Raw genomic sequence first — 19,155 nt, forward strand, 5'->3', positions numbered from 1 at the left:
GTTGGAAAGAGACATACAGGCCATCTAGTCCAACCCCCTACTCAATGCATGTAAAATAGTTCATTGGAAGTATCTGGATCAAACAGTCACCTCTATGTTACCCACAAAAGAAGATATTAAATATATTCTTTTACTGATCCATATGTAATATCTAATGTATAACCTTACTGTGAATAGTTACTTTCAGAAATGGTTGAAATCAGGGTTGCAACCTTTAGATTGAGAAATTCCTGAACATTTGAGAATAGAATGTGGGGATGGCCATAGAGTTTTTATTGTTCATACTGATACTTTTCAAGCTGTTCTTGTATTGAAAATCAACTGAATTGAATGCCATTGAATACATTCTCCAAAGCAGCCATTTTCTTCAGAGGAACTGATCTCCATATACTGGTGATCAGCTGTAATCCCAAGAGATCCAAGGGCCACTTGAAGGATGGCAAACCCAATAGAAATAGCAGTCCTATCATTCTACTACTGACATACAAGTTCCAGTTACAAAATTCGTATCTATTGCATTAAAATTACATAAATCTATAATTTTTAGAACAATCAAAAATAGTATTCCCTCAGTATTTCAGGGGGATTTGTAGAGATCAAGTAGGATTTAACAGTGAACAGTTGTCTGTGATTATTACCTTATGGTCTCATCAAGCAACCATAGTCAGATCAATGCCCCATTGAGCAAGCAAGCTATCTTCATTACTCCTATGTATCTCTGCTGAATTGTGCCAGAATTGTGTGATGCAATGGAGTTGTGTACAATCCAAGAGAGTGTGAGGTTGCCCTTTGACTCTTGCACTAAATGAAAAATGCTTGTTCCAGATGATCAGTTGTAACAGGAAGAGCAAGAGAAAGACAGTTTTTCTTTCTTTCTTCCGAAGACTGAAATTGTAAGAAGGCTGTGGCAGAACAATTGCATATTTCTATTTTGATTTAACTGAGAGTGTTGATTAATCCTATGTAAAATCCCAGAGATATAGTATTTATTCTTTAACAAGCAAAACCAAATAAAACCACCATGACATGTTATTGAATGCTTGAAGAATAAAATCCACAGATAATGAATAACTACTGCCACCTGCTGGCTGCGTAAAACATCAGTCTGTTTTGGAGTATAGCAGTTTCTCATGAGTAACATGTGTACTACCACCTTAAAATCCCAGGAATCAACACCATAATGAAAGCAATATTCTAAATCTAAAATCCTACTTGCTAAAACTATTATATTTGTTAACACTAATCTAGACCTGTTTTCTTTGATACAAAATTACCTTCAGAGGGATAGATTCTGGTGGGTAACCATATCGGCCTGAAGCAGCAGAACAAAGTTTTGAGTCCAGCGGCACCTTTAAGACCAACAAAGTTTTATTCAAGGTATAAGCTTTCATGTGCTTGCATACTTCTTCAGATACCATGAAACAGAATTCCCTTAACCATTACATATAGCCAGTGGCAGGCGGGATGGGGGGGGGGGTAATTGCCAGGAAGACCTAGCTAGAGTCAAGATGCCTGAGTAACTGGATGATTATATCTGAGATTGGATTAAGGCAGTTGTCAAGATTATGAATGGCAGTAAATCAGCATACAAATATAAGAGTTAATGAACAGATACAAGAACAAAGTTTGAGTCCAATGGCAAACAAACCAACAAAGTTCAACTCTGGGGAGAAACAGAAACTGAGACATTTAGCATAAGGTGACCAGATTTTAAAATTGGTAATGTGGGACACCACTGACCGGGGGGGGGGGGGGTCTTGATTAAAAATTTGGTCTATATGGAGAAACAAAATTTTTCATAGAACGCATAGAATGCAAAAATAGTATTGTAATATATGTTTTTAAATTTCAACATAAGTACAATTTGCCAAATTTTCCAAAAAATGGGACAATCCGGTCACCTTAATTTAGCATGTACAGAAACACCCTCCTTCAGTTACAGTGAAACAGATTTCATAATATATTACATTATAGTTAAAGGGGGTTAGTTGCCAGGAAGGGCTAATTACATTAAATATATATAAGTAACTGAGCAATAAATACAGCCAAGATTGGAATAGCACATTTGATAGGGCATGTTAATAGCATACAGAAGCTAAAATAATTAACAACAAATGTGAGAACTGAGTTTGAATTCAGTACCCCCACACTAGTCTAAATGCAGCAGGCACTAGCTGCAGGAAGGGCGGTGCGAGACAGGCTGCTGGAAATGGCAAGAGGACTCTCAGCAGCTTGGAGGCCTCCAAGGTGTGAAGGTGGTAGGGCGGGGTTGTGTGGGGGTCACGTCAGGCCCTGTAGTGGCAGGGGTGGGCGGGCTGCAGGTGGGCCATGGCATGCCTGTGCAGGAGAGTGGAGTCAGCAGCACAGCCTCCAGTGTGCGGCATACCTATTTTTCTAACAATCAACATTTTATTCCCATGGCTAAACCTTTAGATTTTGAATCTAAAGATAATTGTAGCCTTTTAATCTCCTGCTAGTGCATCAAGAATGAAAGCAGGGCCTCAGAGTTCCCTGTGACTTCACTATTTTGGGAGGATTTCTGTTTTTATAAAAAACTAGTTTCAAAGCCCCTTTATAAAAAGGGGTTTTGAAAGGGGGGTTGCCTCGTGCGGCGGTCTGACGCTGCGCGAGGCGCTTTGCGCCTCCCGCAGCGTCAGACCGGCAAGGAGGGAATCCCCAGCAGCCGCGCTTCGCGTGACTGCTGGGGGTTCCCTCGGGCGGCGGTCTGACGCTGCGCGAGGCGCTTTGCGCCTCCCGCAGCGTCAGACCGGCAAGGAGGGAATCCCCAGCAGCCGCGCTTCGCGCGACTGCTGGGGGTTCCCTCGGGCGGCGGTCTGACGCTGCGCGAGGCGCTTTGCGCCTCCCGCAGCGTCAGACCGGCAAGGAGGGAATCCCCAGCAGCCGCGCTTCGCGCGACTGCTGGGGGTTCCCTCGGGTGGCGGTCTGACGCTGCGCGAGGCGCTTCGCGCCTCCCGCAGCGTCAGACCGGGAGCAACTGCGAGCTGCGCGCAGCGCGGCTCGCAGTTGCTCAGCCTGGGAATCGGAGGGACCAATCGGCAGGCGCTTCGCGCCTGCCGATTGGTCCCTCCGATTGTCTGTCGTGAGGAAGGGTCCAACCCGGACCCTTCCTCATCACGGACAAAGCCCACCTCTAGGGGGCTTAACGAATTATATAGTCCGTGGCGCCCGTGGCGCCACGGGCTGTTTAAAGATATATAATTGCTGTCTGACAATCCATTTAATAACAGGATATATGGGAAAGAATGGGATGGAAAATAAGAGAGAAGGGTCAGTAAGTCAGGGAAAACCAATCTGAAGAGATGTGTCACAGCATACTTAATTTAGGAACGTTGTACATCCAGAGCTGTTTTCATTACATATGCAAAGATGAACTTTCAAATTAGCTAGCTGAAAAACAATGTTGCCAGGATTTAAAAAAAAAAAGCCCTGTTTCAAAAATGGTACAATAGGTTGTTTCTTGAAAATAAAGAAACTGTTTATATGGCAAGCTGGAGCTCTATTAAGGCAAAATAGGGGGAGGGTAGTAGTTTTATTTGGATGGAAGAATGATTGTTTAAGGCCTATATGTGAATGGTATAGCTTTCAGGGATCATATATGTTTGAAGTACTTTCTAAAGGGCTGACATATACTTTGTCAACCTTGACATTGCCAGAATGCAAGAATTGTACAGACACAACACGACGCAATAAAAAAAGAAAAATGAAAATTTTATAGGGATATGATCAAAGAGGTGAAAAAGGTTTTCTTATTCTGCTGTTTACTGGTGCTTCTTTAGAAACCCAGTCAATCCATGATCATGTACAACTTTTTCAGCTTTCATTTTTTCTTAAATTCAAGTTCTCCAGTTCTTATGTTTTGATTATTAAATAGTTGAATGGGATTGTATTTACCTGTTCATTACTTATTCATTGAGTGGTCTTTTGTTCAGTCCTGCAGTGGGACTGTGCTTTCACAGAGAGGAGCTGGTGAACATTATAGAAAAGTTTCTATTGCCCAAGAGTGCTCCCCCTTCCCTCCAGTTTGGTGTAGTGGTTAAGGAGTGCGGACTTCTAATCTGGCATGCCGGGTTCGATTCTGCACTCCCCCATATGCAGTCAGATGGGTGACCTTGGGCTTACCACGGCACTGATAAAACTGTTCTGACCAAGCAGTGATATCAGGGCTCTCTCAGCCTCACCCACCTCACAGGTGTCTGTTGTGGGGAGTGGAAAGGGAAGGCGACTGTAAGCCGCTTTGAGCCTCCTTCGGGTAGAGAAAAGCGGCATCTTCTTCATCTTCAATTTTTCTGCCAAAAGATCACATCAGGAGGAGGGGTGAGCACTCTTCCTCCCTTTGCTGTCATAAGGAATGAGCACTGGAAAAGCCTACAGTGGTGAAAGGAGGGAGGGATGTGTTCCTGCACAGAAGACCTATCAATGAATAATGGTTACAGGTAAGTGCAATTCCATTTTCATCTTAGTGGCTTGTGGAGTCCCATATGGCAGAATAGCAAATTCACTTATTGAAGAGAATGTGGGAATGTGGGATTCTGCCTTCCCCAGAGCTGCCACATCCTGGGAGCCAATCTGCATCAATGCTGTTCAAAAGTCAAAGGCATTGATCAGGTGGCTACTTTGCATACATGCTCAAGAGGGAGTCTGAATGAGAAGACTGCTGATGAAACCTGAGGTCTCGCAAAGCATGTTTCAGTATATGCTGCCATAATTCTGGAAACTACCAATCTAGACAAGATTTCTCTTTACTGCATCCTCTGAAAGAGATGAATGCTGCAATGGCCTTACACAGGAGAGTCTGGTATTCTTTAGGCTTAAATAACCTCTTAGAAGATTCAGAAACTTTGAAATCCTCTTCTATTTCCTCATCAGAAAGGAACTCTCCTTCCTCTCGAGCAGTACCCTCACTGTCAGTAGATTCCATGTCTACTCTGGGTCTCTTTTGTGCAGCCTTGGTTAGCCATGGCTGAGACAAAGTGCCCTGCAGACTGGGTAAGTTAGACTCAGTATTACAAATGGGGAAGGGGGTAAGAAACTCATGAGTAACAGGCAAGAGTTTGTGGATGAGGTGAAGGAGGTGGGGACCCTAGGGGGAAGTGACCATGTCCTCATAGAATTCCTTTTGAGATGGGGAGCCAAGGAAGCTGGTAGCCAGACGCGGATGTTGGATTTTCATAGGGCAAACTTTAATAAACTCAGAGACATGATGAGTGTCATACCATGGACGAGAATGCTGGAAGGGAAGGGAGCATGTGAAGGGTGGGCGCTACTCAGACAAGAGCTATTGCATGCTCAATCAATGACTATCCCAGAAAGACGAAAACACTGCAGGAGCTCTAAGAAGCCTATTTGGATGAACAGAGAACTTCAAGAGGAATTAAGAAAGAAAAGGGAGATGTTCAGGAAATGGAAGGAAGGACAGAGCTCTAAAGAAGAGTACCAACAGGTTACTAGGCACTGTAGATCAATCATCAGAAAGGCCAAAGCTGAGAGTGAGCTAAGATTGGCCAGGAAAAGATTTTTCAGTTATGTGAGGAGCAAACGTAAAGTAAAGGAGGCAATAGGCCCGCTGTTGGGTACAGACGGACAAACTCTAATGGAAGATGCAGAGAAAGCAGAAAGGCTTAGCGCCTATTTTACATCTGTTTGTTCCCACAGGTCAAAGGGTTTAGGCACATCTAGAGATAGCAGTAGCCAAAGGATAGTGTCTGGGTGGCAGGTTGATATGGATAGAGAGGTTGTCGAGAGGCATTTAGCTGCACTGGATGAGTTCAAATCCCCTGGGCCAGATGAAATGCACCCGAGAGTGCTCAAAGAACTTTCCAGAGAACTTGCAGAACCCTTGTCCATCATCTTCGGGACCTCTTTAAGGACTGGAGATGTCCCGGAGGACTGAAAGAGAGCAAATGTTATTCCAATCTTCAAAAAATGGAGGAAGGATGACCCGAGAAACTATAGACCAGTGAGTCTGACCTCTGTTGTGGGTAAGATAATGGAGCAGATATTAAAGGGAGCGATCTGCAAACATCTGGAGGACAATTTGGTGACCCAAGGAAGACAACATGGATTTGTCTCCAACAGGTCCTGTCAGACCAACCTGGTTTCCTTTTTTGACCAAGTGACAGGTTTGCTGGATCGTGGAAATTCGGTTGATGTCATTTACTTGGATTTTAGTAAAGCTTCTGATAAGGTTCCCCATGATGTTCTGATGGATAAATTGAAGGACTGCAAACTGGATTTTCAGATAATTAGGTGGATAGGAAATTGGTTAGAGAACTGCACTTAAAGAGTCGTTGTCAATGGTGTTTCATCAGACTGGAGGGAGGTGAGTAGCGGGGTACCTCAGGGCTCGGTGCTCGGTCCGGTACTTTTTAACATATTTATTAATGATCTAGATGAGGAGGTGCAGGGACTACTCATCAAGTTTGCAGATGACACCAAATTGGGAGGACTGGCAAATACTCCAGAAGATAGAGACAGAGTTCAACGAGATCTGGACACAATGGAAAAATAGGCAAATGAGAACAAGATGCAATTTAATAAAGATAAGTGTAAAGTTCTGCATCTGGGTCAGAAAAATGAAAAGCATGCCTACTGGATGGGGGATACGCTTCTAGGTAACACTGTGTGTGAACGAGACTTTGGGGTACTTGTGGATTGTAAACTAAACATGAGCAAGCAGTGTGATGCAGCGGTAAAAAAGGCAAATGCCATTTTGGGCTGTATCAACAGGGGCATCACATAAAAATCACAAGATGTCATAGTCCCATTGTATACGGTACTGGTCAGACCACACTGGAGTACTGTGTGCAGTTCTGGAGGCCTCACTTCAAGAAGGACGTAGATAAAATTGAAAGGGTACAGAGGAGAGTGACGAGGATGATCTGGGGCCAAGGGACCAAGCCCTATGAAGATAGGTTGAGGGACTTGGGAATGTTCAGCCTGGAGAAAAGGAGGTTGAGAGGGGACATGATAGTCCTCTTTAAGTATTTGAAAGGTTTTCATTTGGAGGAGGGCAGGATGCTGTTCCCATTGGCTGCAGAGGAAAGGACACGCAGTAATGGGTTTAAACTACAAGTACAACGATATAGGCTAGATATCAGGAAAAAATTTTTCACAGTCAGAGTAGTTCAGCAGTGGAATAGGCTGCCTAAGATCAGCTCCCCCTCACTGGCAGTCTTCAAGCAAAGGTTGGATACACACTTTTCTTGGATACTTTAGGATGCTTAGGGCTGATCCTGCGTTGAGCAGGGGTTTGGACTAGATGGCCTGTATGGTCCCTTCCAACTCTATGATTCTATGAGTAGGATGAACAGAAGAAAAAATACCCTCTCTGGCCATGGCTGCCATCTCCTCCGTCATGGTAGATCTAATAAAATTAATCCATTCTGCTGGAGAAGAAAGAGGCCCCAGACAACATACGTGACCACCTTGGGGTAGATGGCAACCTGACTCGGTACAATCTGGTGGCTGAAAAGAATCCATATTCTCCATAATGGCTGCCTGGGAAGGCAAGTCAGAACAAAATGGCAGTTTCCACCCTTGCAGAGCATTTCCCGCCTGTTTTGCCTCAGTGCCACTTATTCACTGATATGTGCCCCCTGCCATGACCACTGCAGCCTGTGCTGGGAACGTGCTGGTTGGGACCAAAGAAATGCAGTCCGCAAACATAAAAGAAAGCAAATTGCCCTCCAAAAGAAATTTGTCTACACGTTAATTCTCCATAGGAAGGAGGGGGTGTGTGATTGAAGATGTGCCAAAACAAATGGCTAAACCGTGGAGCCGCTGATGCAATCGCTCCCTTTGCCTAGCTCTCTCCCAACTGCCGAATTAAGAAAAAAGGAGGGGGAGAGAAGAGTGGAAAACAGAAGAATGTAAAAGAATAGGAAGAATGTTGGAAATTTGAGAAAGCCTACAGAGAAAGCCTACAGAGGCAGGAAGAGAGCTGGCTTAAGGGTTCTACCCACAAGGGAAACAGGAAGTTGTAGAAGTTTTAGTCCTGCCTCCCAGTGTGAATGGTAGGAAAACCCAGCCAAGATGCCCTCCACCTCAGAAAGAGCACAGTAGAACCCTTTACTGTTTCATGAAAAGATGAAATCACAGCTAATCATATGTTATTTGATTGAATTTATATGAATCCTCCCTGTTGGCTTTTTCAAGCTCCCCTAAAGTGAATTGCATATCCCATAGGAATACACTACCTCAGTGGTCCCCAACCTTTTTATTGCCGGGGACCACTCAATGCCGGGGACCACTCACCGGGGACCACTCAACGCCTTTTATTGAGGCCCGGACCTGTGGATGCTGTAAAACCTTGTTTGGCCCTAAATTGGCAATCTCTACCAATTTCCTTGATCCACCATCATTTTGTGGAGGTGGGCTGCAATGTGAAGATGAAGCGGGGATGTTTCATTATGCTGATGGAAAACTTTGGTCTGGATCCAATCCCATACAACAACAATAAAGCCCCTTTATTATCGTGTCATTTCCCTACATTTTGTAAAATGCACAATGATAACATCAGAGTCTATGCATGATGAAAGGCACAGAAAAATCTCAAAAGCAAACTATTCATCTGACCCCAAAGGCTTGCATTTAAAGCCAGGATAAACCACCACAGTGGTACATGTAGCAGCTAAAGGTGTGGTTCAATGTACTAAGCATCTTTGATTTTATCTCCATAAACCACAATGTGTCAACACCATGTGTGATGGTATGGTAATTGCTGTTTCCCAAAGTGAAATGCAAAGGCTGTAATGGTATTGCTTCTGCTGTTGACGATCTTTTAAAAATGCCAAAGGTACAACAAGGATTATAGTCAACAAGGAACTAACATGCTTTTCAGACACATCCTCACCCAGTTCCAATTGCCTTTGAGTCCAGGGCTTCTCCTCAGGCAGGCGGGCTTGCCGGGGCGGGGAAGGGAGGCAGCCGGCAAGCAAATGAGCGCTCCTTAAGCGCTGGGACTCCGGGTGGGCAGGGAAGCCGAGGCGGTGCTTCTCCTCAAGCAGGCGGGCTTGCTGGGGCAGGGGAGGGAGGCAGCCGGAAAGCAAAGGATTGCTCCTTAAGCACTGGGACTCCTGGTGGGCGGGGAAGCCGAGGCGGCGCTTCTCCTCAAGCAGGCGGGCTTGCTGGGGCAGGGGAGGGAGGCAGCCGGAAAGCAAAGGATTGCTCCTTAAGCACTGTGACCCCGGGTGGGCAGGGAAGCCGAGGCGGCGCTTCTCCTCAGGCAGGCTAGCTTGCTGGGGCCGGGAAGGGAGGCAGCCATCGCCAAGCAAGTGAGCGCAGGCGCGGAGCTCTGCCGGATCGTGGATGAAGTAAAGGGCCGGCGAGGGGGGGGGGAGAAGGCATCCTCCGCGGCCCACCTGCAGTTAGTCCGCGGACCACATGTGGTCCGCAGCCCACAGGTTGGGGATCTCTGCACTACCTGACTCACCAAAACACAAAGTTTTGGGTTTCAATCAAGGTGATTCAGAGCTGTTTTAAGTTTAAAGGGAAAGGGAAACAAACTTACCTTCTTCCTGCTCTCTCTTCTAGGGCTCTTTCCTATCCTTTCCTCTGGTTTCCAGGGCAACAAGGGGGAAGGAGAAAAGGCATCTTTTCAGACCAATAGCTTAAGGCAAAGTACAGCCAGTCCTGGCAATACCCTTTATTTGCATTAGATAACCTTTACAGCAGTGGTCCCCAACCTTTTTATCACCAGGGACTGGTCAACACTTGACAATTTTACTGAGGCCCGGGGGGGGGGGAATAGTCTTTTGCTGAGGGACGTAACCACCGCCTGAGCCCCTGTTCCACTTGCTTTCCTGCCGGCGCCCCTGACTTTCCACTGCCCACTGGGGTGCGCTGCTAGCAGTAGCTGCGCAATGCCATGCCGAGGGGGAGCCCCAGCCATGTCAGCTGCTGGAGAGCACCAAAGGTGAGCCGGCGGCAGAGTGGCAGGGCAGCCCCCGAGGCAGCACCCGTGGAGAAGGACGAGGAGGAGCCGCGGCCCAGTACCAACTGATCTACGGACCAGGACCAGTCCCCGGACCGGGGGTTGGGGACCACTGCTTTACAGAGTATCTAATGCAAATAGTACTCCCTGGGCCTGTTGTTATTGGCCATGCAAGAAAAAACATACAGGTATTCATGGAATAACTATACTCCCTTCATTGGGAAATAATAGCTAGGGGGACAGCATCAGGAAAATAAAGGACGGTGAAAATCAGATCCCTCTCTAGCAGCAACTATTACCTTTAACATAAGGAGATCTTACCATAGATCTCTCAACATCTCATCTAGATTTTACCCATAAGAAAACCGTGACATAATTTTTTCATTCATATAACAGAATAATATGAGGGGGAAATTTTAAATATTGTAAAATTTACTCTTACTCATTTCAGAATAGTAAAAATTTAACATGATAAAAGCTGGATGCTACCAGCTTTTCTGCTTGATATTGCCCAATTCTTTTCATTACATCTTCTGCCCTGTTCTAGTTTTCTCCACAAAGGGTCTTGCAATCCTTGGCATAGCATTTTTAGCGTTTAAAAAGACTCGTCTTAAATCTTTCCCTTGTAGAAAAGCAGGTAAGATCAAACCTTATATGAAACAGGAAAAAAAGCTTTTCTACCTGTGAGAAATTCAGTTCACCTCCTTTTGCAATTCAATAGCTCCTTTGGGGGGGGGGGGGAAATTTGTCAAGCACAAGTTAACACAACCAGCATCAATCATGACAATTATGAAAAAGAAACTCCACTTAATATATACTGAAATTGATTCAAATTAAATCTTTAATTATTCCAAATTTAGTTTATACACAATTCCTGCACAATCCTGCCTAGAGCTACTATTTTCTGAACAAAACCTATTAGTCAGATTCTGTAAGCACAGATTTTGCCAAAGCACTGTGCATCAAAGATCAAACACTGGTTTTACAGGAGCAGAAAGAGAACAGAGGCTCTCCTTGAAACATCCCAAGCCAGTCATACAGTTCTAAAGAATGTTCTCAGTATCACATCTGAACGTAATGGCTTCACTGGTCATGACCTCTATATCAGTTGCTTCTGCCTTTGTCCTTACTATATCGGTCACTTGTTAGTATGTATGTTAACCAGCCCGCAAGGCCCCCTTTATCTTATTGCTTACATCATGTTGTCAGAAGGGGATTATGTACCCTAAACTTGTGTGAATGGAGCCTGCTTTCAAACTAAACTCTAAATTCACACTAGGGTAGCCATTAGTGGGGAAACTATTTCTGTTAGGACAAGGGTCATTGCCATTTCTTTAATGAGAACTACATGAACTACTCTCCTGCCCCTCGCATGTTACCAAGTTTTGTTCTGCCCTAGAAACAGAACAGAAAGAACACCAGAAATGAAGCCAAAAGATAAGCAGCAGAGAGAATAATCTTATGAAATAGAATTTCTGGGGGAAGGGGACTCAATAAAAAGTCTAGAATCAAGCTTTGTATAGGGATTCAGGAACTACTCAACAGCAGCTAGCAAAATAGCTGTCCTGGAACACAAGGGCAACCAAAGGTACATTTGTCAAAGTGATGAGTTGTGGTTCCAGATTTAAGGCCAGAAATCAAGACAAAAGATTTATTTCTGGCTTGGAATGTCAAGGTGGGGGAGGGGACAAACTAACATATACACTCCCTGACTGGCAAAAGGTGATTAGAGACTGAGAATATTTCCAGATAAGCAATGTTGGGAGTAGGGAGGAGGTATGGAAGCCGCAGTATCAGATAACTCACTAAGCTGGCACTTTCAAGCAGGAAATTTTGACAAATTAAATAGCTCACAGCTAAGAAACTCTTAATGCCCATTTTAGTGCAGACCTTTGATAGGAATATTAGTATAGCATGATCCTTTGAGAATACATGTAGTTTGAGATGTTCTGATTAATCTAAGAGCTAAATGAACTGGTTGATCAGTTCTCTGCTATAGTTGACACTGAGCACAATGAGATTCAAATTGGGATAATGGTAATTTCCTGGCTTTCTGTGATAGGCAGAGAATAGTTGGCCTTGGTGCCCTCACCTATTTCTATATACTATTGCATATCATTAAAAATTATAGCTACAGCAAAAATGCACAATCAGGAATATTTGGGAATAGATCACAACTACTATTAGTAGCAGACTTCTCCCAGCAGTCCCTTTTGAACCTTTGAAAGTAGATTTTTTGTTTTGTTTTTATTTATTCGATTTTTAGCCTGCCACTCCCAAAAAAGGCTTGTGGCATGTTACAAACCTATAAAATCCTAAATAAAATTTCCCCTAAAATCAATATACAATCCACAATTACCTATACAAAAAATCCAAGAAACAATGCAGCGAGGTAAAAACAACTAAAAAAAAAAACCTGGCTAACACCTCCGGGGGTGGACATGGGAGAATTGATCTCCAGCCGCCAGTAGAAAGATCTAAAAGAGGGAGTGGGGGTCCAGATCTTCCTTAGTGCGCCGGCCTCAACCATAGACCTAATGGAAGAGCTCTGTCTTGCAGGCCCTGCTGAACGCTGAAAGTTCCTGCAGGGCCCGCAGTTCTTCCAGGAGCTCATTCCATCAGGTAGGGGCCAGGACCAAAAAGGCCCTGGCTCTGGTTGAGGCCTAGTGCACTTCCCTGGGGTCATGGGACTCATGTGGATTAATAGCCCAGCTGGTCATGGGGCTTCAGTGAGAGGGAAGGGAATGAAATCACTCAGCTGAGTAGCCTAATGGAAAATCCTGTGATCCCAGGAATGCATTTAATGGGAGGTCAGAAAGGACTATAGGAGTGAAGAGACAAAGATTCACATTCTTTTTACTAGTATTAATTAGGATTCAATTCTTAACACTGTAAATTCAATATGAGAACAATAAATTACAAGTGATTCACTATATAATTGTATTAACTGTGAATTATGAGTACAATGTTGTGATTGTGGGTATCAAAAAACTATACTAATATCAGAATATAACGGGGGGGGGGGGAGAATACCTTTCTGCAAATCTTGTGGAAATAAATAGTCTCTGCCAAAACACATCTAAATACAGAACCCTTTTATTATCCTAATACAGGCTTTCTCAACCATGGTTTCATGAAACGGTGGAGTTTCTTGACGGCCCTGGAAAGGTTTCTCAGATGGATGGGAGTTAATTAATTTTGTATATATTTTTTACATTTGTTAAAACTAGTGATATGACCATATATGGTCATGTTGACCTGCCCTCCCCCCAATGAGGGGTGGGAAGGGGTGGGAATACAGGTGGGTATGTCCACAGCTGTTTCCCAACCATATTCTGCACAATTGCAGCACTTCTGGGGTTTCTCAAAGCCTGAAGAATGTTTCAGGAGTTTCTCAAGGGTAAAAAAGTTGAGAAAGGCTGTCCTAACGGATATATCAGCCACAAATTGAGATAGAGATCAGCAGGCATCACAGAAGATCTTCCATAGGAGTATAGAAGCCCCCCCCCCCAAAAAAAAACTTGTTGAACCTATGGTTACTCTTCAACATTTCAGGCAGAATATCTGTTTAACACAATGCCTTTTAAAACATCTTGTTTAAAAATATTTTCTTGCATACACACAACTTATCCTTAGTGATGCAGTAAAGATCTGAAGCAACTTTTAAAAATGGGCACCATTTGGGGATCCCTGAGTAAAAACAGAAGTTTGAATCCAAACTTCTAAAATATAGAACAAACTAATGGAAGGGATTTTTTTTTTTTGCTTCCACTGTGGAGCACCCTGTGATCCCCCAAATATTGCTGCTGAGGATCAATGGTTCTCTATAAAATGGTATATAATATGGCTTGATAACTCACAGAAATGCATCTTGTGTGAACTGAGAAAGCTCCATAAACTGAACATAGGTTGCACTAGAGCGGAGGTACTATTTTATTCAGGAATTCCCAAAAATGGCTCCCCAGCCTTTCACCTATATCCTGCCTTAATGGCATCAGCCACACTTCCAGCCCAGTTATGGGGTTCCTTGAAGCTTGAAAAAACATTTCAGGGACTCCTCCACAGTCAAAAGTCACAAAGGCTGATTCCACATGGGTAGAAAAGGCTGGGAGGTAGCTCATATGGATAGGGGGCTAATTCCTGTTTCCATATTACATTGCCGCCAAGCTGTCACCCTCCTGGTCCTGGCAGGGATCAGGCCCTCAGTAGCCTTGTGCTAAGGGAATGTGGATTCTTCCATGTTCCCTTTTTGCATTGTGGGCACCAAAAGGGCCTGTCCTGCAGCAGATCCATGTGGATGGGAGGAGGCAAAAAATTCCCTGGTCAGGTTTGTGATGCTTCACAGCACCACAGGAAGGACTGGGGCTTGAAAAAAAAATTGTAGGAAGGTGGGATGGCTTTCTCACACCATTACACCATCCTGCAAAAATAACAAAACCCTGCTGCCCCCCGCGTGGCATCTGGTGCTGAAATGTATCCCTGTGGGGACACAGAAAGTTGTTGAGCATACAGCTCCATACCACCACACGTGGTGCCCCAGAGTAGCACCACTGGTGCAGAATCAGCCAAAAACTACCAGTTGGTATCAATAGCTCCCCAGCAATAATAATTCCTGTAAAATGAGCTGATGTTGGGATTCTGAAGAAATGCAGTAGTAAAACTTCATATCACAGTGTAGTTCAAGTAAAGGGTGTAAAGGGGGGGGGGTGTTGACCCACAAATGGAGATGGAGTTCATCAAACCTAAACTAGCCATGGGAGAAGAACTGTAGGTCTTTGGAACTGGAGGCTGGAAGTTGCAAGCTAGAAAGCCACAAAAAAGTCTGAGTCACAAAAAAAGCTCATGGAACAAGTCACATATAAATCACAAAACATGTGCTATATTATAGCCATTGCTGGCTTTCATAAGAATGTATATTTTAAAGGGAAATTGATTTCTTAATTCATACAAACCACTGGTCTTTAATAAGGGTATTTTCTACTGTTTTAATGTTTCAATTATATCTGACTAAAATAAAGGGAAGAAATAGAATAGTTTTCACATTTAGAATATCATTCATTCATTCATTCATTCATTCATTCATTCATTCATTCACTCATTATACTTTTATATCACCACTCCCAGCACGGCTGGCTTGTGGCAGTTCACAATATGACATAACATAAAAACATCAAATCAACAACCTAAAAACATTGCAATATGATAAACACCCCCTAAAATATACAACTAAAACGGTGGTAACAGTAACAATAAAGGGCCCACAGCTCTTCTGGGAGCTCATTCCACCAGGTAGGGGCCAGGCCCTAGCCTGGTCAAGGCCAGGTACACCTCCCAGGGGCCTGGATCTATGAGATTCATAGCCACAGAACGAAGAACCCTGGGGGAGCATAAGGGGGCATAATATTCCTCGAGATGGCCTGTGAGTCTGTAACTTTAGTTTAACAAAAGTAGTCCACTTGTTGGGATGAGAGATTCAGACACACACGCAGATATCTGAGGGCAAGGAAAGTCTACCGACTTTCAGCTGAGCTCCCCCCTAACCCCAACATATTTTATTAGCGTCACTCGCACAAAACATGTATCCATGTATCACTTTTGGCCTTCAGGCCTGTATTCCAGAACATAAGCTTCTCACAATCATGTAAACGTCTGAATACAAGCTCTATTGTTCTTTGTGCTCTCTACTTGCATTGCGATAACATCTTGCTCAGCAGTTCATTTTAGCAACACACACACACTAGGCCTATACCACACCAACTATCGGCTTCCATGGAAGAATTTTGTAAGCTGGGATTCTTTTAATTGCTTTATACTAAGGGAGAGGGTGAATGTAGATAAAATCCTCAAACCACGTAAAATAGAGCTACCCCATTCTATCAATAATCAATACAGTAAAAACTCTGTTGTCTAGTACTTGATTATCCAGAAAGGGCAGTTAACTAGTACAGTCCAGAGGACAAGCCCATTCCTTAAAATAGGAATATCTGAAGGGTAAAGAATCAGTTAGATTAAGGCTTTGCTCGGATATGTTGAATATATGCAAGGTTTGGAGTTAAGGCTTGATTATATGTAGCTTAGCAGATCACGAGGTTAATTAATTTTCAAATTCACAACTGAAAATTAAACAGTGAACTAAAGAAAATAGTATCACTGAAAAGTGAATGGCACAGAATATCTATGCTGAAACTTTATCTTTGGGTTGGAGAAAAGTTGTGTCCCAAATCTGGGTTTAAGTCAGGTGTGGCTTTACCAGGATGAAATAAGCTATTTAGTTGGAAAGAAGTTATTTATTATTTATTTATTTATTAGACATAGCCCGCCACTCCGGCAAGGCTCGTGGCGGGTTACATTCAATAAAACCCCCATAAAACCCTCTAATACAATTAAAATTATCCTATAAAACCACCAACCCAGCCTAACCCAAACCATCCAAGTGGCGGCGGAACTACACCACTCAACTCATGTCCCAGGGGAAGGAGTAAACGAATCACCGCCAGAATAAACCTGGGGGGGGGTCCGATGTACCGTCAAGGCACCGGCCTCAACCATAAACCTGGCGGAAGAGCTCCATTTTGCAGGCCCTGCGGAAAGCTGGTAAATCCCGCAAGGCCTGCAGCTCTTCCGGGAGTTCATTCCACCAGGTAGGGGCCAGGACCGAAAAGGCCCTGGCCATGGTTGAGGCAAGATGCGCCTCTGGGGGCCGGGTACGACCAACAAATTTGTACCCGTAGTGTGCAAGGTCCTGCGGGGGGCATAGGGCACAAGGCGTTCCCTCAAGTATGTGGGTCCCAGACCATGGAGGGCCTTAAAGGTTAAAACCAAAACCTTGAATCTGATCTGGGCAGCAATTGGTACCCAATGCAGCTGCCTCAGCAAAAGCTGGATATGGGTCCTCCAAGATGTCCCTGTTAGGACCCTAGCAACTGTATTTTGCACCAGCTGTAATTTCCGGATCAGACGCAAGAGTAGGCCCGCGTAGAGCGAGTTACAGAAATCTATTCTGGAGGTGACTATCGCATGGAACACTGTGGCTAGGTGGTCAGGAGACAGTATCCAAATGTAGTGAGGCATCCAAGGTCACTCCCAAATTCCTAGCTTGGGGCACAATAACCAGTTGCATCCTGGCCAAGGTGGGTAGGCTTCCAAAACTGCTCCTTTCCCACCAAACCACAGGACTTCCATCTTGGCAGGGTTGAGATTCAGGTGGCTCTGCTCAAGCCACCCAGCCACGGCTTCCAAACATCTGGCAAATGGATCCGAGGGGAAGTCTGGGCGGCCGTCCAACAAGAGATATGGCTGGGTGTCATCTACATACCGCAAATGCTAACTCCTCACCAGCTGGGCCAGATGTTGAAGAGCATAGAGGAGTGTACCAAGCCCCAAGGGAGCCCAAACGGCCTCGACATCTCCTCCCCTAGCACCACCCTCTAGATCTGGTTTAGGAGGAAGGAGCGTAACCAGCGCAATGCTGTACCCCTTATCCCCTTCCTGCCAAGGTGGGATGCTAGTAGTTCGTGGTCAACCACATCAAATGTGGCCAATAGGTCTAATACAACGAACACAGCAGAACCGCCACAATCCAGTTGGTGACAGAGGTCATCCATCAAAATATTCCCATTTTGCCGCTTTCACTGATCTTCCACCAGGCATTTGGTGAGGGCAAGTGACCCATAACATCTACAGGTGTCCCCCCCTAGACTGAGAGATCGAACCTGCTGAGGTAGTGTCAAAGTTATTGTTGAAGTGCTGTTCTAGTTGTTATAGTTGATGGGTTATTGTTATTGTTATATTGTTATATTTTTATATTGATTTTGATAGTGTTCTATGTAAATGTTCCAAAATGTTTTAAGTAAACTAGCGATCCCCAACCTGTGGGCCGTGGACCACATGTGGTCCATTGACTAATTGGAGGTGGGCCCCGAAGGATGCCTTCTCCCCCCCCCCGTCATGAGTTAAACTGTCAGTTTAACTGTCATGAGTTAAAATTTCCATGAAAATAAAATGTTCCTTATATTAATTGTTGTGGCGTGTCTGTATCTTATTTTGAAGGGATGTTTAAACATTACCATAGCGATCAGAGAGTGTTAGGGCAGTGGTTGAGAGTAGAGGAGTAAACTACCCCCCCCCCACCGGGCCTCAGTAAAAGGCGTTGAGTGGTCCCCGGCGTTGAGTGGTCCCCGGTGATAAAAAGGTCGGGGACCACTGAAGTAAACCACCCAGAGCCATAGGGAAGGGCGATATAAAAATCTAAATAAATAAAAAAATTAAAATTTCATATGCCCTCATAAGCATGCGATAAGATGTTTTTGCAGCCTCGTCGCGAGACTTCTGCCCCACTCTCTCTAGTCGTCTCAATTCCCTCTTCTTCTCCTGGAGCGCCCCGGTATACCATGGCACCCGTTTGAGTCGACAGCAGAGAGAACATCTAGGGGCAATTGCGTTGATGGCATCTGCCATGCGGGACTACCAGTCCTCCACCTTGGCGTCCAATGAATTGCCAGGAAGTATCGGGTCCTGAAGAGCATTCTGGAATCCAATAGGATCCATTAGTCTCTGCGGGCAGATAGGGACTTGAGCTGGGCCCACAGGGCATAGTGGTCTGACCACGGAACGGCCAACGCCGCATCCAAACTCAACTTTATCCTCACACCAAAGATCAAGTTGAAGGTATGGCCGGCCTGATGTGTGGGCTCAGCAACAAATTGCAAAAGCCCTAGTGCCGACACCAAGTCTGAGCCAAGTCCTGGGGGCGGCGCATATGCACAGACATTGAAGTCTCCGAGGATAATAAGCCTCGGGTACTGTAACGCCCAGGCAGCCGCCAGCTCCAGCAGGCTCGACAGGGCATCTGGAGGCGTGTTGGGCGGACATTATACCAACCTGATGGCCAAACTTTTGACCAAGCCCACACAAATACCGACACATTCCACTCCCCCAATGTCCAGCACAGGGAGAGCCCTGTAGTAGAAAGCCTCCCGGACCAAGATAGCCACCCCTCCCCCATTCTGGATTCGGGATTGGTGCATGACCAAGAACCCGGGAGGGGCAAGTTCTTTCAAGGCGACAGATTCGCCATCCCGCACCCAGGTCTCAGTCACGCAAGCAAAGTCATCCCCCAACTCTGTGAAAAATTGTCGCTGAGTGAAAGCCTTGTTGTTGATCGACCTTGCATTGCAGAGGACCAATGTCAGATCCACCCTAGT

At 44.8% G+C, this 19,155-nt stretch overlaps 1 protein-coding gene across 1 annotated transcript in view; it reads right to left on the minus strand.

Annotated features, from left to right (window-relative positions):
* SYN2 (synapsin II) overlaps positions 1–19,155 on the minus strand; it is a 302,390-nt gene that overhangs the window by 138,403 nt on the left and 144,832 nt on the right. The window lies entirely within an intron of this gene.

The sequence above is a fragment of the Paroedura picta genome, chromosome 3 (genome assembly GCF_049243985.1).
Source record: "Paroedura picta isolate Pp20150507F chromosome 3, Ppicta_v3.0, whole genome shotgun sequence".
NCBI lineage: Eukaryota > Metazoa > Chordata > Lepidosauria > Squamata > Gekkonidae > Paroedura > Paroedura picta.